Source organism: Heterodontus francisci, chromosome 28, assembly GCF_036365525.1.
Source record: "Heterodontus francisci isolate sHetFra1 chromosome 28, sHetFra1.hap1, whole genome shotgun sequence".
Taxonomy (NCBI): Eukaryota; Metazoa; Chordata; class Chondrichthyes; order Heterodontiformes; family Heterodontidae; genus Heterodontus; species Heterodontus francisci.
In genome coordinates this window covers 60,660,728-60,682,570 of record NC_090398.1, presented here as the reverse complement: position 1 = coordinate 60,682,570, position 21,843 = coordinate 60,660,728, and positions in this window count along the sequence as shown.

Here is a 21,843-nt window from a genome sequence, read left to right as displayed (position 1 = left end):
GTCAGTGATATATCTGGATGTGTAGTTGCAGTGCAAGTGAGGTCAGCGATATATCTGCATAGGTAGTTGCAGTGCAAAAGAGGTCAGGGATATGTCTGGATGGGTTGTTACAGTCCAAGAGAGGTCTGTGATGTATCTGGAAGAGTAGATGCAGCACAAGTGAGTCCAGTGATATATCTGGAAGGGTATTTGCTGAACTGGTGAGGTCAGTGATATATCTGGATGGATAGTTACAGCACAAGTGAGGTCAGTGATATATCTGGAAGGTTATTGGCAGTACTGGTGAGGTCAATGATATATCTGGATGGATAGTTACAGTACAAGTGAGGTCAGTGATATATCTGGAAGCGTAGTTACAGTGCAAGTGAGGTTAGTGAACAATCTGGATGGGTAGTTACAATACAAGTGAGGTCAGTGATATATCTGGATGGGTAGTTACAGTACAAGTGATGTCAGTGACAGATCAGGAAGGGTAGTGACAGTACAAGTGTGGTCAGTGATATATCAGGATGGGTAGTTACAGTACAAGTGAGGTCAGTGAAAAAGCTGACTGGGTAGTTATAGTACAAGTGAGCTCACTGATATATCCGGATGGATAGTTGCAGTACAAGTGACGTCAGTGATATTGCTGAATGGGTAGTTATAGTACAAGTGCGGTCAGTGACATATCTGGATGGGTAGTTACAGAACAAGTGAGGTCAGTGATATATCTGGATGGGCAGTTACAGTACAAGAGAGGTCAGTGACAAAGCTGAATGGGTAGTTACAGGACAAGTGCGGTCAGTGTTATAGCTGAATGGATATTTACAGTACAAGTGCGGTCAGTGATATATCTGGATGGGTAGTTACAGAACAAGTGAGGTCAGTGATATATCTGGAAGGGTATTTACAGTGCAAGTGAGGTTATTGTTCATAGTGGATTGGTAGTTCCAGTACAAGTGAGGTCAGTGATATATCTGGATGGATAGATACAGTACAAGAGAGGTCAGTGATATATCTGGAAGGGTAGCTACAGTACAAGTGGGGTTAGTGATGTATCTGGATGGGTTGTTACAGTACAAGTGAGGTTAGTGATATATCTGGATGGGTAGTTACAGTACAAGTGAGGTCAGTGATATATCTGGATCGGTCAAGTGAAGTCAGTGATATCTGGATGTGTGGTTACAAGTGAGGTCAGTGATATATCTGGATTGGTGGTTGCAGTACAAGTGATGTCATCGATATATCTTGATGGGTAGTTACAGTTCAAGTGAGCTCAGTGATATATCTGGATTAGGAGATACAGTAAAACAGAGGTCAGTTATTTTTCTGGATGGGTGGTTGCAGTTCAAGTGATATATCAGAGATATATCAGGATCGGTAGTTGCAGTACAAGTGAGGTCAGTGATCTATCTGGATGGGTAGTTACAGTGCAAGTGAGGTCAGTGAAATAGCTGTTTGTCTAGTTCCAGTACAAGTGAAGTCAGTGACATGTGTGGATGGGTAGTTACAGTGCAAGTGAGGTCAGTGATCTATCTGGATGGGTAATTACAGGACAAGTGAGCTCAGAGATATACCAGGATCGGTAGTTACAGTACAAGTGAGGTCAGTGATCTATCTGCATGTGTAGTTCCAGTGCAAGTGAGGTCAGTGATATAGCTGTATGTCTAGTTCCAGTACAAGTGAGGTCAGTGGTATGTCTGGAAGGGTATTTGCAGTACAAGTGAGGTCAGTGATATATCTGGATTGGTATTGACAGTACAAGTGAGGTCAGTAATATATCTGGATGGGTAGTTACAGTTCAAGTGAGGTCAGTAATATATATGTTGGTAGATACAGTGCAAGAGAGGTCAGTTATATATGTGGATGGGTGGTTGCAGTACAAATGAGGTCAGTGATATATCAGGATGGGAGGTTACAGTTCAAGTGAGGTCAGTGATCTATCTGGATGGGTAGTTACAGTACAAGTGAGGTCAGTGATATATCTGGATGGGTAGTTACAGTACAAGTGAGGTCAGTGATATATCTGCTCGGGTAGTTGTAGTACAAGTGAGGTCAGTGATATATAAGGATGGGTAGTTCCAGTACAAGTGAGGTCAGTGATATATCGGGATGTGTAGTTACAGTATAAGTGACGTCATCGATATATCAGGATGGGTAGTTACAGTTCAAGTGAAATCAGTGATATATCTGGATGGGCAGTAACAGTGCAAGTGAGGTCAGTGATATATCAGGATGGTTTGTTGCAATGCAAGTAAGGTCAGTGAGAATGCTGAATGGATAGTTACAGCAGAAGTGAGGTCTCTGATATATCTGGATGGGTAGTTGCGGTACAAGTGAAGTCAGTGAGATCGCTGAATGGGTTCTTACAGTACAAGTGCTGTCAGTGATATTGCTGAATGGGTAGTTATAGTACAAGTGCGGTCAGTGACATATCTGGATGGGTAGTTACAGAACAAGTGAGGTCAGTGATATATCTGGATGGGCAGTTACAGTACAAGAGAGGTCAGTGACAAAGCTGAATGGGTAGTTACAGGACAAGTCCGGTCAGTGTTATAGCTGAATGGATATTTACAGTACAAGTGCGGTCAGTGATATATCTGGATGGGTAGTTACAGAACAAGTGAGGTCAGTGATATATCTGGAAGGGTATTTACAGTGCAAGTGAGGTTATTGTTCATAGTGGATTGGTAGTTCCAGTACAAGTGAGGTCAGTGAGATATCTGGATGGATAGATACAGTACAAGAGAGGTCAGTGATATATCTGGAAGGGTAGCTACAGTACAAGTGGGGTTAGTGATGTATCTGGATGGGTTGTTACAGTACAAGTGAGGTTAGTGATATATCTGGATGGGTAGTTACAGTACAAGTGAGGTCAGTGATATATCTGGATCGGTCAAGTGAAGTCAGTGATATCTGGATGTGTGGTTACAAGTGAGGTCAGTGATATATCTGGATTGGTGGTTGCAGTACAAGTGATGTCATCGATATATCTTGATGGGTAGTTACAGTTCAAGTGAGCTCAGTGATATATCTGGATTAGGAGATACAGTAAAACAGAGGTCAGTTATTTTTCTGGATGGGTGGTTGCAGTTCAAGTGATATATCAGAGATATATCAGGATCGGTAGTTGCAGTACAAGTGAGGTCAGTGATCTATCTGGATGGGTAGTTACAGTGCAAGTGAGGTCAGTGAAATAGCTGTTTGTCTAGTTCCAGTACAAGTGAAGTCAGTGACATGTGTGGATGGGTAGTTACAGTGCAAGTGAGGTCAGTGATCTATCTGGATGGGTAATTACAGGACAAGTGAGCTCAGAGATATACCAGGATCGGTAGTTACAGTACAAGTGAGGTCAGTGATCTATCTGCATGTGTAGTTCCAGTGCAAGTGAGGTCAGTGATATAGCTGTATGTCTAGTTCCAGTACAAGTGAGGTAAGTGGTATGTCTGGAAGGGTATTTGCAGTACAAGTGAGGTCAGTGATATATCTGGATTGGTATTGACAGTACAAGTGAGGTCAGTAATATATCTGGATGGGTAGTTACAGTTCAAGTGAGGTCAGTAATATATATGTTGGTAGATACAGTGCAAGAGAGGTCAGTTATATATGTGGATGGGTAGTTGCAGTACAAATGAGGTCAGTGATATATCAGGATGGGAGGTTACAGTTCAAGTGAGGTCAGTGATCTATCTGGATGGGTAGTTACAGTACAAGTGAGGTCAGTGATATATCTGGATGGGTAGTTACAGTACAAGTGAGGTCAGTGATATATCTGCTCGGGTAGTTGTAGTACAAGTGAGGTCAGTGATATATCGGGATGTGTAGTTACAGTATAAGTGACGTCATCGATATATCAGGATGGGTAGTTACAGTTCAAGTGAAATCAGTGATATATCTGGATGGGCAGTAACAGTGCAAGTGAGGTCAGTGATATATCAGGATGGGTAGTTGCAATGCAAGTAAGGTCAGTGAGAATGCTGAATGGATAGTTACAGCAGAAGTGAGGTCTCTGATATATCTGGATGGGTAGTTGCGGTACAAGTGAAGTCAGTGAGATCGCTGAATGGGTTCTTACAGTACAAGTGCTGTCAGTGATATAGCTGAATGGGTAGTTACAGTACAAGTGCGGTCAGTGATATAGCTGAATAGGTATTTACAGTACAAGTGAGGTCAGTGATATCTAGGATGGATAGTGACAGTACGAATGAGGTCAGCGATATATCTGGATGGATAGTTACAGTTCAAGTGTGGTCAGTGATATACTGGATGGGGAGTTACAGTACAAGTGATGTCAGTGATATATGTGGATGGGTAGTTACAGTAAATGTGAGGTCAGTGATATATGGGGATTGGTAGTTCCTGTACAAGTGACATCAGTAATATATCAATATGAGTAGTTACAGTACATGTGAGGTCAGTGATACACCTAGATGGGTCGTTACAGTACAAGTGATGTCAGTGATATATCATGATGTGTAGTTACAGTACAAGTGAGGTCAGTGATATATCAGGATGGGTAGTTACAGGACAAGTGAGGTCAGTGATATATCTGGATGTGTAGTTGCAGTACAAGTGATGTCAGCGATATATCTGCATGGGCAGTTACAGTGCAAGTGAGGTCAGTGATATAGCTGTATGTCTAGTTCCAGATCAAGTGAGGTCAGTGATATGTCTGGATGGGTAGTTACAGTATAAGTGACGTCATCGATATAATCTGGATGGGTAGTTACTGTACAAGTGAGGTCAGTGAAATATCAGGATGGGTAGTTACAGTTCAAGTGAGGTCAGTGATATATCAGGATGGGCAGTTACAATTCAAGTGAGGTCAGTGATATATCAGGATGGGCAGTTACAATACAAGTGAGGTCAGTGATAATGCTGAATGGATAGTTGCAGCACAAGTGAGGTCGCTGATATATCTGAATGGTTAGTTACAGTACAAGTGAAATCAGTGAGATCGCAGAATGGGTAGTTACAGTACAAGTGCTGTCAGTGATACAGCTGAATGGGTAGTTACCGTACAAGTGCGGTCAGTGTTCTAGCTGAATAGGTATTGACAGTACAGGTGAGATCAGTGATAAAAAGGATGGATAGTGACAGTACAAATGAGGTCAGCGATATATCTGGATGGGTAGTTACATTAAATGTGAGGTCAGTGATATATGGGGATTGGTAGTTACTGAACAAGTGACATCAGTGATATATCTAAATGAGTAGTTGCAGTACATGTGAGGTCAGTGAGACATCTAGATGGGTAGTTACAGTACAAGTGATGTCAGTGATATATCTGGATGTGTAGTTGCAGTGCAAGTGAGGTCAGCGAAATATCTGCATGGGTAGTTACAGTGCAAAAGAGGTCAGTTGTATATCTGGATGGGTCGTTACATTCCAAGAGAGGTCAGTGATATATCTGGAAGAGTAGTTACAGCACAAGTGAGTCCAGCGACATATCTGGATTGGTATTGACAGTACAAGTGAGGTCAGTAATATATCTGGATGGGTCGTTTCAGTTCAAGTGAGGTCAGTAATATATCTGTTGGTAGTTACAGTGCAAGAGAGGTCAGTTATATCTGTGGATGGGTGGTTGCAGTACAAGTGAGGTCAGTGATATATCAGGATGGGAAGTTACAGTTCAAGTGAGGTCAGTGATATATCTGGATGTTTTATTTACAATACAGGTGAGGTCAGTGATATGTCTGGATGGATAGTTAAAGTACAAGTGAGGTCAGTGATATATCTGGACGGGTAGCTGCAGTACAAGTGAGGTCAGTGATACATCAGAATGGGTAGTTGCAGTACAAGTGAGGTCAGTGACATATCTGGATGAGCAGTTACAATACAAGTGAGGTCAGTGATATATCTGGACGGGTAGCTGCAGTACAAGTGACGTCAGTGATATATCAGGATGGGTAGTTACAGTATAAGTGACGTCATCGATATATCTGGATGTGTAGTTACCGCACAAGTGAGGTCAGTGAAATATCAGTATGCGTAGTTACAGTTTAAGTGAGGTCAGTGATATGTCAGGATGGGCAGTTACAATCCAAGTGAGGTCAGTGATATATCAGGATGGGTAGTTACAATACAAGTGAGGTCAGTGATAATGCTGAATGGATAGTGACAGCACAAGTGAGGTCTCTGATATATTTGGATGGTTAGTTACAGTACAAGTGAGATCAGTGATATGTCTGAATAGATAGTTAAAGTACAAGTGAGGTCAGTGATACATCAGAATGGGTAGTTGCAGTACTAGTGAGGTCAGTGACATATCTGGATGGGTAGTTACAAAACAAGTGCTGTCAGTGATATATCTGGATGGGTAGTTACAGTACAAGTGAGGTCAGTGATATATCTGGATGGGCAGTTACAGTACAAGTGAGGTCAGTGATATATCTGGACGGGTAGTTGCAGTACAAGTGAGGTCAGTGAGATATAAGGATGGGTAGTTACAGTGCAAGTTAGGTCAGTGATATATCAGGATGGGTAGTTACAGTTCAAGTGAGGTCAGTGATATATCAGGATGGGCAGTTACAATCCAAGTGAGGTCAGTGATATATAAGGATGGGTAGTTACAATACAAGTGAGGTCAGTGATAATGCTGAATGGATAGTTACAGCACAAGTGAGTCCTCTGATATATCTGGATGGTTAGTTACAGTACAAGTGAAGTCAGTGAGATCGCTCAATGGGTAGTTACAGTGCAAGCGCTGTCAGTGTTACAGCTGAATAGGTATTTACAGTACAAATGAGGTCAGTGATATATAGGATGGATAGTGACAGTACAAATGAGGTCAGCGATATATCTGGATGGGTCGTGACAGTAAATGTGAGGTCAGTGATATATGGGGATTGGTAGTTACTGAACAAGTGAGGTCAGTGATATATCTGCATGGGTAGTTGCAGTGCAAAAGAGGTCAGTGATATATCTGGATGGGTCGTTACAGTCCAAGAGAGGTCTGTGATATATCTGGAAGAGTAGTTACAGCACAAGTGAGTCCAGTGATATATCTGGAATGGTATTTGCAGTACTGGTGAGGTCAGTGATATATCTGGATGGATAGTTACAGCACAAGTGAGGTCAGTGATATATCTGGAAGGGTATTTGCAGTACTGGTGAGGTCAGTGATATATCTGGATGGATAGTTACAGTACAAGTGAGGTCAGTGATATATCTGGATGGGTACTTACAATACAAGAGAGATCAGTGATATATCTGGAAGGGTAGTTCCAGTGCAAGTGAGGTTAGTGATATATCTTGATGGGTAGTTTCAGTACAAGTGAGGTCAGCGATATATCTGGATGGGTAGTTAATGTACAAGTGAGGTCAGTGATATATCTGGATGGGTAGTTACATTACAAGTGATGTCAGTGAAATATCTTGATGGGTAGTTAGAGTACAAGTGAGGTCAGTGATATATCTGGATGGGTGTTTGCAGTACATGTGAGGTCATCGATGTATCTTGATGGGTAGTGACAGTCCAAGTGAAGTTAGTGAGATATCTGGATGGGTAGTTACAGTGCAAGTGAGGTCTGTGTTATATCCCGATGGGTAGTAACAGTTCGAGTGAGGTCAGTGATATATCTGGATGGGTACTTGCAGCACAAGAGAGGTCAGTGATATATCTGGAAGGGTAGTGAAAGTACCAGTGAGGTCAGTGATATATCTGGAAGGGTATTTGCAGTACAACTGAGGTCTGATATAAATGTGGATGGGTAGTTACAGTACAAGTGAGGTCAGTGATATATCTGGATGGGTATTTCCGGTACAAGAGAGGTTAGTGATATATCTCGAAGGGTTGTTACAGGACAAGTGAGGTCAGTCATATATTTGGATGGGAAGTTACAGTTCAAGTGAGGTCAGTGATATATCTGGATTGGTAGTTAATGTACAAGAGATGTCAGTGATATATCTGGAAGGCTAGTTACATTACAAGTGAGGTCAGTGATATATCTGGACGGGTAGTTGCAGTTCAACTGAGGTCAGTGATATATCTGGATCGGTAATAACAATACATTTGAGGTTCGTGATTTTTCTGGATGGGTAGATATAGTACAAATGTGGTCACTGATACATGAGGATGGGTTGTTACAGTACTAGTGAGGTCAGTCACATATCTGGATGGGTAGTTACAAAACAACAGAGGTCAGTGATATATCTGGAATAGTAGTTACAGTACAAGTGAGGTCAGTGATATATCTGGATCGGTCAAGTGAAGTCAGTGATATATCTGGATGTGTGGTAACAAGTGAGGTCAGTGATATATCTGGATTGGTGGTTGCAGTACAAGTGATGTCATCGATATATCTTGATGGGTAGTTACAGTTCAAGTGAGCTCAGTGATCTATCTGGATGGGTAGTTACAGTGCAAGTGAGGTCAGTGATATAGCTGTATGTCTAGTTCCAGTGCAAGTGAGGTCAGTGATATGTCTGGATGGGTAGTTACAGTGCAAGTGAGGTCAGTGATCTATCTGGATGGGCAATTACAGGACAAGTGAGGTCAGAGATATTTCAGGATCGGTAGTTACTGCATAAGTGAGGTCAGTGATCTATCTGGATGGGTAGTTCCAGTACAAGTGAGGTCAGTGGTATATCTGGAGGGGTATTTACAGTACACGTGAGGTCAGTGATATATCTGGATTGGTATTGACAGTACAAGTGAGGTCAGTAATATATCTGGATGGGTAGTTACAGTTCAAGTGAGGTCAGTAATATATCTGTTGGTAGTTACAGTGCAAGAGAGGTCAGTTATATATGTGGACGGGTGGTTGCAGTACAAGTGAGGTCAGTGATCTATCTGGATGGGTAGTTACAGTGCAAGTGAGGTCAGTGATATATCTGGACGGGTAGTTGCAGTACAAGTGAGGTCAGTGATATATAAGGATGGGTAGTTACAGTGCAAGTGAGGTCAGTGATATATCAGGATGGGTAGTTACAGTATAAGTGACGTCATTGATATATCTGGATGGGTAGTTACTGTACAAGTGAGTTCAGTGATATACCAGGATGGGTAGTTACAGTTCAAGTGAAATCAGTGACATATCAGGATGGGCAGTAACAGTCCAAGTGAGGTCAGTGATATATCGGGATGGGTAGTTGCAAAACAAGTAAGGTCAGTGATAATGCTGAATGGAGAGTTACAGCAGAAGTGAGGTCTCTGATATATCTGGATGGGTAGTTACGGTACAAGTCAAGTCAGTGAGATCGCTGAATGGGTAGTTACAGTACAAGTGCGGTCAGTGATATAGCTGAATAGGTATTTACAGTACAAGTGAGGTCAGTGATATATAGGATGGATAGTTACAGTACAAATGAGGTCAGCGATTTATCTGGATGGATAGTTACAGTTCAAGTGTGGTCAGTGATATACTGGATGGGGAGTTACAGTACAAGTGATGTCAGCGATATATGTGGATGGGTAGTTACAGTAAATGTGAGGTCAGTGATATATGGGGATTGGTAGTTACTGTACAAGTGACATCAGTAATATATCAACATGAGTAGTTACAGTACATGTGAGGTCAGTGATACACCTAGATGGGTCGTTACAGTACAAGTGATGTGAGTGATATGTCATGATGTGTAGTTACAGTACAAGTGAGGTCAGTGATATATCAGGATGGGTAGTTACAGTACAAGTGAGGTCAGTGATATATCTGGATGTGTCGTTGCAGTACAAGTGATGTCAGCGATATATCTGCATGGGCAGTTACAGTGCAAGTGAGGTCAGTGATATAGCTGGATGTCTCGTTCCAGTACAAGTGAGGTCAGTGATATGTCTCGATGGGTAGTTACAGTGCAAGTGTGGTCAGTGGTCTATCTGGATGGGTAATTACAGGACAAGTGAGTTCAGTGATATATCTCGATTGGTTGTGACAGTACAAGTGAGGTTATTGTTATATCTAGATGAGTAGTTGCATTACATGTGAGATCAGTGATGTATCTGAATGGGTAGTTACAGTTCAAGTGAGGTCAGTGAGATATCTGGATGGGTCGTGACAGTACAAGAGAGGTCAGTGAAATATCTGGAAGAGCAGTTACAGCACAAGTGAGGTCAGTGATATATCTGGAAGGGTATTTGCAGAACTGGTGAGGTCAGTGATATATCTGGATGGGTAGTTACAGAACATGTGAGGTCAGTGATATATCTGGATGGGTAGTTACAGTACAAGAGAGGTCAGTGATCATCCTGGAAGGGGAATGACAGAACAAGTGAGGTCACAGATATATCTGGAAGGGTTTTTCCAGTACAAGTGAGGTTATTGTTAATAGTGGATGGGTAGTTACAGTGCAAGTGAGGTCAGTGATATATCTGGATGGATAGTTACAGTACAAGAGAGGTCAGTGATATGTCTGGAAGGGTAGCTACAGGACAAGTGGGGTTAGTGATATATCTGGATGGGTTGTTACAGTACAAGTGAGGTCACTGATATATCTGGGTGGGTAGTTACATTTCAAGTGAGGTCATTGATATATCTGGATGGGTAGTTACAGCACAAGAGAGGTCAGTGATATATCTGTAAGGGTAGTTACAGCACAAGTGAGGTCAGTGCGATATCTGGAAGGGTAGTTCCAGAACAAGTGAGGTCAGTGATATAACTGCATGGGTAGTTACAGTACAAGTGAGGTCATCGATATATCTTGATGGGTAGTTACAGTACAAGTGAGGTCAGTGATATATCTGGATTGGTACTGACAGTACAAGTTAGGTCAGTAATATATCTGGATCTGTAGTTACAGTTCAAGTGAGGTCAGTAATATATCTGTTGGTAGTTACAGTGCAAGATAGGTCAGTTATGTATGTGGATGGTGGTTGCAGTGCAAGTGAGGTCAGTGATATATCAGGATGGGAAGTTACAGTTCAAGTGAGGTCAGTGATATATCTGGATGTTTAGTTACAGTGCAAGTGAGGTCAGTGATATGTCTGGATGGATAGTGAAAGAACAAGTGAGGTCCGTGATACATCAGAATGGGTAGTTGCAGTACTAGTGAGGTCATTGATATACCTGGATGGGCAGTTACAATACAAGTGAGGTCAGTGATACATCTGGATGGGTAGTTACAGTACAAGTGAGGTCAGTGATATATCTGGATGGGCAGTTACAGCACAAGGGAGGTCAGTTATATGTCTGGAAAGTTAGTTTCAGTACAAGTGAGGTCAGTGATTTATGTGGATGGGTAGTTACAGTGCAAGTGAGGTCAGTGATATATCTGGAGGGGTAGATGCAGTACAAGTGAGGTCAGTGATATATAAGGATGGGTAGTTACAGAACAAGTGACGTCATCAATATATCTGGATGGATAGTTACTGTCCAAGTGAGGTCAGTGATATATCCGGATGGGCAGTTACAGTTCAAGTGAGGTCAGTGATATATCAGGATGGGCAGTTACAATCCAAGTGAGGTCAGTGAGAGATCAGAAAGGGGAGTTACAATCCAAGTGAGGTCAGTGATAATGCTGAATGGATCGTAACAGCACAAGTGAGGTCTCTGATATATCTGGATGGTTAGTTACAGTACAAGTGAAGTCAGTGAGATCGCTGAATGGGTAGTTACAGTACAAGTGATGTCAGTGTTATATAGGATGGATAGTGACAGTACAAATGAGGTCAGCGATATATCTGGATGTGTAGTTACAGCTCAAGTGTGGTCAGTGATCTACTGGATGGGGATTACAGTACAAGTGATGTCAGCGATATATGTGGATGGGTAGTTGCAGTAAATGTGAGGTCAGGGATCTATGGGAATTGGAAGTTACTGTACAAGTGACATCAGTGATATATCTATATGAGTAGTTACAGTACATGTGAGGTCAGTGATACATCTAGATGGGTAGTTGCAGTACAAGTGATGTCAGTGATATATCATGATTTGTAGATACAGTACAAGTGAGGTCAGTGATATATCAGGATGGTTAGTTACAGTACAAGTGAGGTCAGTGATATATCTGGATGTGTAGTTGCAGTACAAGTGAGGTCAGCGATATATCTGCATGGGTAGTTACAGTGCAAGTGAGGTCAGTGATATATCTTGATCGGTAGCTACAGTATAAGTGAGGTCACTGATATATCTGGATGGGTGTTTACAGTACAAGTAAGGACAGCGACATATCTGGTTGTCTAGTTACAGAGCAAGTGAGATAAGTGATCTGTCTGGATGGGTAGTTACAGTAAAAGTTTGGTCAGTGAAATATCTGGATGGGTAGTTCGAGTACAAGTGAGGTCAGTGATCTATCTGCATGGGTAGGTACAGTACAAGTGGGGTCAGTGATATATCTGGATGTGTGGTTACATTACATGTGAGGACAGTGATATATCTGGATGGGTAGTTACAGTACAAGTGAGGTCAGTGGTATATCTGGATGGATAGTTACAGGACAAGTGTGGTTATTGTTGTATCTAGATGCGTAGTTACAGTTCAAGTGAGGTCAGTGATATATCTGGATGGGTCGTTACAGTACAAGAGAGGTCAGTGACATATCTGGAAGATTAGTTCCAGCACAAGTGAGGTCAGTGATATATCTGGAAGGGTAGTTACAGTGCAAGTGTGGTCAGTGAAAAAGCTGAATGGATAGTTACAGTACACGTGAGGTCACTGATATATCTGGATGGGTAGTTACTGTACAAGTGAAGTCAGTGATATTGCTGAATGGGTAGTTACAGTACAAGTGCGGTCAGTGATATAGCTGAATAGGTATTTACAGTACAAGTGAGGTCAGTGATATATAGGATGGATAGTTACAGTACAAATGAGGTCAGCGATTTATCTGGATGGATAGTTACAGTTCAAGTGTGGTCAGTGATATACTGGATGGGGAGTTACAGTACAAGTGATGTCAGCGATATATGTGGATGGGTAGTTACAGTAAATGTGAGGTCAGTGATATATGGGGATTGGTAGTTACTGTACAAGTGACATCAGTAATATATCAACATGAGTAGTTACAGTACATGTGAGGTCAGTGATACACCTAGATGGGTCGTTACAGTACAAGTGATGTGAGTGATATGTCATGATGTGTAGTTACAGTACAAGTGAGGTCAGTGATATATCAGGATGGGTAGTTACAGTACAAGTGAGGTCAGTGATATATCTGGATGTGTCGTTGCAGTACAAGTGATGTCAGCGATATATCTGCATGGGCAGTTACAGTGCAAGTGAGGTCAGTGATATAGCTGGATGTCTCGTTCCAGTACAAGTGAGGTCAGTGATATGTCTCGATGGGTAGTTACAGTGCAAGTGTGGTCAGTGGTCTATCTGGATGGGTAATTACAGGACAAGTGAGTTCAGTGATATATCTCGATTGGTTGTGACAGTACAAGTGAGGTTATTGTTATATCTAGATGAGTAGTTGCATTACATGTGAGATCAGTGATGTATCTGAATGGGTAGTTACAGTTCAAGTGAGGTCAGTGAGATATCTGGATGGGTCGTGACAGTACAAGAGAGGTCAGTGAAATATCTGGAAGAGCAGTTACAGCACAAGTGAGGTCAGTGATATATCTGGAAGGGTATTTGCAGAACTGGTGAGGTCAGTGATATATCTGGATGGGTAGTTACAGAACATGTGAGGTCAGTGATATATCTGGATGGGTAGTTACAGTACAAGAGAGGTCAGTGATCATCCTGGAAGGGGAATGACAGAACAAGTGAGGTCACAGATATATCTGGAAGGGTTTTTCCAGTACAAGTGAGGTTATTGTTAATAGTGGATGGGTAGTTACAGTGCAAGTGAGGTCAGTGATATATCTGGATGGATAGTTACAGTACAAGAGAGGTCAGTGATATGTCTGGAAGGGTAGCTACAGGACAAGTGGGGTTAGTGATATATCTGGATGGGTTGTTACAGTACAAGTGAGGTCACTGATATATCTGGGTGGGTAGTTACATTTCAAGTGAGGTCATTGATATATCTGGATGGGTAGTTACAGCACAAGAGAGGTCAGTGATATATCTGTAAGGGTAGTTACAGCACAAGTGAGGTCAGTGCGATATCTGGAAGGGTAGTTCCAGAACAAGTGAGGTCAGTGATATAACTGCATGGGTAGTTACAGTACAAGTGAGGTCATCGATATATCTTGATGGGTAGTTACAGTACAAGTGAGGTCAGTGATATATCTGGATTGGTACTGACAGTACAAGTTAGGTCAGTAATATATCTGGATCTGTAGTTACAGTTCAAGTGAGGTCAGTAATATATCTGTTGGTAGTTACAGTGCAAGATAGGTCAGTTATGTATGTGGATGGTGGTTGCAGTGCAAGTGAGGTCAGTGATATATCAGGATGGGAAGTTACAGTTCAAGTGAGGTCAGTGATATATCTGGATGTTTAGTTACAGTGCAAGTGAGGTCAGTGATATGTCTGGATGGATAGTGAAAGAACAAGTGAGGTCCGTGATACATCAGAATGGGTAGTTGCAGTACTAGTGAGGTCATTGATATACCTGGATGGGCAGTTACAATACAAGTGAGGTCAGTGATACATCTGGATGGGTAGTTACAGTACAAGTGAGGTCAGTGATATATCTGGATGGGCAGTTACAGCACAAGGGAGGTCAGTTATATGTCTGGAAAGTTAGTTTCAGTACAAGTGAGGTCAGTGATTTATGTGGATGGGTAGTTACAGTGCAAGTGAGGTCAGTGATATATCTGGAGGGGTAGATGCAGTACAAGTGAGGTCAGTGATATATAAGGATGGGTAGTTACAGAACAAGTGACGTCATCAATATATCGGGATGGATAGTTACTGTCCAAGTGAGGTCAGTGATATATCCGGATGGGCAGTTACAGTTCAAGTGAGGTCAGTGATATATCAGGATGGGCAGTTACAATCCAAGTGAGGTCAGTGAGAGATCAGAAAGGGGAGTTACAATCCAAGTGAGGTCAGTGATAATGCTGAATGGATCGTAACAGCACAAGTGAGGTCTCTGATATATCTGGATGGTTAGTTACAGTACAAGTGAAGTCAGTGAGATCGCTGAATGGGTAGTTACAGTACAAGTGATGTCAGTGTTATAGCTGAATAGGTATTTACAGTACAAGTGAGATCAGTGATATATAGGATGGATAGTGACAGTACAAATGAGGTCAGCGATATATCTGGATGTGTAGTTACAGCTCAAGTGTGGTCAGTGATCTACTGGATGGGGATTACAGTACAAGTGATGTCAGCGATATATGTGGATGGGTAGTTGCAGTAAATGTGAGGTCAGGGATCTATGGGAATTGGAAGTTACTGTACAAGTGACATCAGTGATATATCTATATGAGTAGTTACAGTACATGTGAGGTCAGTGATACATCTAGATGGGTAGTTGCAGTACAAGTGATGTCAGTGATATATCATGATTTGTAGATACAGTACAAGTGAGGTCAGTGATATATCAGGATGGTTAGTTACAGTACAAGTGAGGTCAGTGATATATCTGGATGTGTAGTTGCAGTACAAGTGAGGTCAGCGATATATCTGCATGGGTAGTTACAGTGCAAGTGAGGTCAGTGATATATCTTGATCGGTAGCTACAGTATAAGTGAGGTCAGTGATATATCTGGATGGGTGTTTACAGTACAAGTAAGGACAGCGACATATCTGGTTGTCTAGTTACAGAGCAAGTGAGATAAGTGATCTGTCTGGATGGGTAGTTACAGTAAAAGTTTGGTCAGTGAAATATCTGGATGGGTAGTTCGAGTACAAGTGAGGTCAGTGATCTATCTGCATGGGTAGGTACAGTACAAGTGGGGTCAGTGATATATCTGGATGTGTGGTTACATTACATGTGAGGACAGTGATATATCTGGATGGGTAGTTACAGTACAAGTGAGGTCAGTGGTATATCTGGATGGATAGTTACAGGACAAGTGTGGTTATTGTTGTATCTAGATGCGTAGTTACAGTTCAAGTGAGGTCAGTGATATATCTGGATGGGTCGTTACAGTACAAGAGAGGTCAGTGACATATCTGGAAGATTAGTTCCAGCACAAGTGAGGTCAGTGATATATCTGGAAGGGTAGTTACAGTGCAAGTGTGGTCAGTGAAAAAGCTGAATGGATAGTTACAGTACACGTGAGGTCACTGATATATCTGGATGGGTAGTTACTGTACAAGTGAAGTCAGTGATATTGCTGAATTGATAGTTACAGTACATGTGCGGTCAATGATATATCTGGATGGGTAGTTACAGAACAAGTGAGGTCAGTGATATATCTGGTTGGGTAGTTACAGTACAAGTGAGGTCAGTGATAAAGCTGAAATGGTAGTGACAGTACAAGTGAGGTCAGTGATATATCTGGATTGGTAGTTACAGTATAAGTGAGGTCAGTGATATAGCTGGATGGGTAGTTGCAGTACAAGTGCTGTCAGTGATATAGCTGAATGCGTAGTTACAGTCCAAGTGCGGTCAGTGATATAGCTGGATGGGGAGTTACAGTACATTTGAGGTCAGTGATATATGGGATGGATAGTTACAGTACAAGTGAGGTCAGCAATATATCTGGATGGGTAGTTGCAGTTCAAGTGTGGTCAGTGATATATATCCGGATGGGGAGTTACAGTACAAGTGAGGTCAGCGATAAAGTCGATGGGTGGTTACAGTACAAGTGAGCTCACAGATATATAGGACGGTCAGTTAAAGGACAAGTGAGGTCAGTGATATATCTGGATGGGTATTTGCAGTTCAAGTGAGGTCAGTGATATATCTGCATGGGTTGTTACAGTACAAGTGAGGTTTGTGATATATCTGGATGGACAGCTATCGCACACGTGAGGTCAATGAGATATCTGGATGTTTAATTACAGTACAAGTGAGGTCAGTGATATATCAGGAAGGGTTGTTACAGTACAATTGAGTTCAGTGATATATCAGGATGGGTATTTACAGTGCAAGTGAGGTCAGCAATATATCTGCTTGGATAGTTACAGTGCAAGTGGGGTCAGTGATATATCTGGATGTGTGGTTACAGTACAAGTGCGGTCAGTGATATAGCTGAATGGGTAGTTACAGTACAAGTGCGGTCAGTGTTATAGCTGAATAGGTATTTGCAGTACAAGTGAGGTGAGTGATATATAGGATGGATAGTGACAGTACAAATGAGGTCAGCGATATATCTGGATGGGTAGTTACAGTTCAAGTGTGGTCAGTGATAAACTGGATGGGGAGTTACAGTACAAATGATGTCAGCGATATATGTGGATGGGTAGATACAGTAAAGTTGAGGTCAGTGATCTATGGGAATTAGTAGTTACGGTACAAGTGACATCAGTGATATATCTATATGAGTAGTTACAGTACATGTGAGGTCAGTGATACATCTAGATGGGTAGTTACAGTACAAGTGATGTCAGTGATATATCATGATGTGTAGTTACAGTACAAGTGAGGTCAGTGATATATCAGGATGGTTAGTGACAGTACAGGTGAGGTCAGTGATACATAGGATGGATAGTTACAGTACAAGTGAGGTCAGCGTTATATCTGGATGGGCAGTTGCAGTTCAGGTGTGGTCAGTGATATATATCCGGATGGGGAGTTACAGTGCAAGTGAGGTCAGCGATAAAGTCGATGGGTAGTTACAGTAAAAGTGAGCTCACAGATATATAGGACGGTTAGTTACAGGACAAGTGAGGTCAGTGATATATCTGGATGGGTAGTTACAGTTCAAGTGAGGTCAGTGAAATATCTGGATGGGTTGTTACAGTACAAGTGAGGTTAGTGATATATCTGGATGGGTAGTTATAGCACACGTGAGGTCAATGATATATCTGGATGGGTAATTACAGTACAAGTGAGGTCAGTGATATATCAGGAAGGGTTGTTACAGTACAATGGAGGTCAGTGATAAAGCTGAATGGGTAGTTCCAGTACAAGTGGTGTCAGTGATATATCAGGAAGGGTTGTTACAGTGCAAGTGAGTTCAGTGATATATAAGGATGGGTAGTTATAGTGCAAGTGAGGTCAGGGATATATCTGGATGTGTGGTTACAGTACAAGTGAGGTCAGCGGTATATCTGGATTGGTAGTGACAACACCAGTGAGGTTATTGTTATATCTGGATGGGTCGTCACAGTTCAAGTGAAGTCAGTGATATATCTGGAATTGTATTTGCAGTACTAGTGAGGTCAGTGATATATCTGGATGGATAGTTACAGTACAAGTTAGGTCAGTGATATATCTGGAAGGGTAGTTACAGTGCAAGTGAGGTCAGTGAAAAAGCTGAATGGATAGCTACAGTACAAGTGAGGTCACTGATATATCTGGATGGGTAGTTACTGTACAAGAGAAGTCAGTGATATTGCTGAATTGATAGTTACAGTACAAGTGCGGTCAGTGATATATCAGGATGGGATGTTACAGTTCAAGTGAGGTCAGTGATATGTCAGGAAGGATAGTTAAAGTACAAGTGAGGTCAGTGATACATCAGAATGGGTAGTTGCAGTACTAGTGAGGTCAGTGATATATCTGGACGGGCAGTTACAGTACAAGGGAGGTCAGTTATATATCTGGAAAGTTAGATTCAGTACAAGTGAGGTCAGTGATTTATCTGGATGGGTAGTTACAGTACAAGTGAGGTTAGTGATATATCTGGATGTGTGATTACATTACATGTGAGGACAGTGATATATCTGGATGGGCAGTTACAGTACAAGTGCGGTTATTGTTATATCTAGATGGGTAGTTACAGTTCAAGTGAGGTCAGTGATATATCCGGATGGGTCGTTACAGTACAAGAGAGGTCAGTGAAATATCTGGAAGAGTAGTTACAGCACCAGTGAGGTCAGTGATATATCTGGAAGGGTATTTGCAGTACTGGTGAGGTCAGTGATATATCTGGATGGATAGTTACAGTACAAGTTAGGTCATTGATATATCTGGAAGGGTAGTTACAGTGCAGGTGAGGTCAGTGAAAAAGCTGAATGGATAGTTACAGTACAAGTGAGGTCACTGATATATCTGGATGGGTCGTTACTGTACAAGTGAAGTCAGTGATATTGCTGAATTGACAGTTACAGTACAAGTGCGGTCAGTGATATATCTGGATGGGTAGTTACAGAACAAGCGAGGTCAGTGATATATCTGGTTGGGTAGTTACAGTACAAGTGAGGTCAGTGATAAAGCTGAAATGGTAGTTGCAGTACAGGTGAGGTCAGTGATATAGCTGCAGGGGTAGTTACAGTACAAGTGAGGTCAGTGATATATCTGGATGGGTAGTTACAGTACAAGTGAGGTCAGTGATATAGCTGGATGGGTAGTTACAGTACAAGTGCTGTCAGTGATATAGCTGAATGCGTAGTTACAGTACAAGTGAGGTCAGTGATACAGCTGAATGGGTAGTTACAGTACATTTGAGGTCAGTGATATATAGGATGGATAGTTACAGTACAAGTGAGGTCAGTGATACATCAGAATGGGTAGTTGCAGTACTAGTGAGGTCAGTGATATATCTGGACGGGCAGTTACAGTACAAGGGAGGTCAGTTATATATCTGGAAAGTTAGATTCAGTACAAGTGAGGTCAGTGATTTATCTGGATGGGTAGTTACAGTACAAGTGAGGTTAGTGATATATCTGGATGTGTGATTACATTACATGTGAGGACAGTGATATATCTGGATGGGCAGTTACAGTACAAGTGCGGTTATTGTTATATCTAGATGGGTAGTTACAGTTCAAGTGAGGTCAGTGATATATCCGGATGGGTCGTTACAGTACAAGAGAGGTCAGTGAAATATCTGGAAGAGTAGTTACAGCACCAGTGAGGTCAGTGATATATCTGGAAGGGTATTTGCAGTACTGGTGAGGTCAGTGATATATCTGGATGGATAGTTACAGTACAAGTTAGGTCATTGATATATCTGGAAGGGTAGTTACAGTGCAGGTGAGGTCAGTGAAAAAGCTGAATGGATAGTTACAGTACAAGTGAGGTCACTGATATATCTGGATGGGTCGTTACTGTACAAGTGAAGTCAGTGATATTGCTGAATTGACAGTTACAGTACAAGTGCGGTCAGTGATATATCTGGATGGGTAGTTACAGAACAAGCGAGGTCAGTGATATATCTGGTTGGGTAGTTACAGTACAAGTGAGGTCAGTGATAAAGCTGAAATGGTAGTTGCAGTACAGGTGAGGTCAGTGATATAGCTGCAGGGGTAGTTACAGTACAAGTGAGGTCAGTGATATATCTGGATGGGTAGTTACAGTACAAGTGAGGTCAGTGATATAGCTGGATGGGTAGTTACAGTACAAGTGCTGTCAGTGATATAGCTGAATGCGTAGTTACAGTACAAGTGAGGTCAGTGATACAGCTGAATGGGTAGTTACAGTACATTTGAGGTCAGTGATATATAGGATGGATAGTTACAGTACAAGTGAGGTCAGCGATATCGCTGGATGGGTAGTTGCAGCTCAAGTGTGGTCAGTGATATATATCCGGATGGGGAGTTACAGTACAAGTGAGGTCAGCGATAAAGTCGATGGGTAGTTACAGCATAAGAGAGCTCACAGATATATAGGACGATTAGTTACAGGACAAGTGAAGTCAGTGAAATATCTGGATGGGTAGTGATAGCACACGTGAGGTCAATGATATATCTGGATGGGTAATTACAGTACAAGTGAGGTCAGTGATATATCAGGAAGGGTTGTTACAGTACAAATGAGGTCAGTGATAAAGCTGAATGGGTAGTTCCAGTACAAGTGGGGTCAGTGATATATCAGGAAGGGTTGTTACAGTACAAGTGAGTTCAGTGATATATCTGGATGTGTAGTTACAGTGCAAGTGAGGTCAGCGGTATCTCTGGTTTGGTAGTTACAGTACAAGTGAGGTTATTGTTATATCTAGATGAGTAGTTGCAGTACAAGTGAGAACAGTGATATGTCTGAATGGGTCGTTACAGTACAAGTGAGGTCAGTGATATATCTGGAGGGTAGTTACAGTACAAGTGAGGTCAGTGATATAGCTGAATGGGTAGTTACAGTACATTTGAGTTCAGTGATATATAGGATGGATAGTTACAGTACAAGTGAGGTCAGCGATATATCTGGATGGGTAGTTATAGTTCAAGTGTGGTCTGTGATATATATCCTGATGGGGAGTTACAGTACAAGTGAGGTCAGCGATAAAGTCGATGGGTAGATCCAGTACAAGTGAGCTCACAGATATATAGGAAGATTAGTTACAGGACAAGTGAGGTCAGTGATATATCTGGATGGGTAGTCACAGTTCAAGTGAGGTCAGTGATATATCTGGATGGGTAATTACAGTACAAGTGAGGTCAGTGATATATCAGGAACTGTTGTGACAGTACAAGTGAGGTCAGTGATATATCAGGATGGGTAGTTACAGTACAAGTGAGCTCAGCGATATATCTGCTTGGATAGTTACAGTACAAGTGAGCTTTGTGATATATCTGGATGGGTAGTTACAGTTCAAGTGTGATCAATGGTTCATATCCGGATGGGTAATTACAGTACAAGTGAGGTCAGCGATAAAGTGGATGGGTAGTTATAGTTCAAGTGAGCTCACTGATATATAGGATGGTTAGTTACAGTACAAGTGAGGTCAGTGAAAGATCTGGATGGGTGGTTACAGTACAAGTGAGGTCAGCGGTATATCTGGATTCGTAGTTACAGTACAAGTGAGGTTCTTGTCATATCTAGATGATTAGTTGCAGTGCAAGTGAGATCAGTGACATATCTGAATGGGTAGTTACAGTTCAAGTGAGGTCAGTGATATATCTGGATGGGTCGTCAAAGTACAAGAGAGGTCAGTGATATATCTGGAAGGGTAGTTACTGCACACGTGAGGTCAGTGATGTAGATGGAAGGATATTTGCAGTTCTGGTGAGGTCAGTGATATATCTGGATGGATAGTTG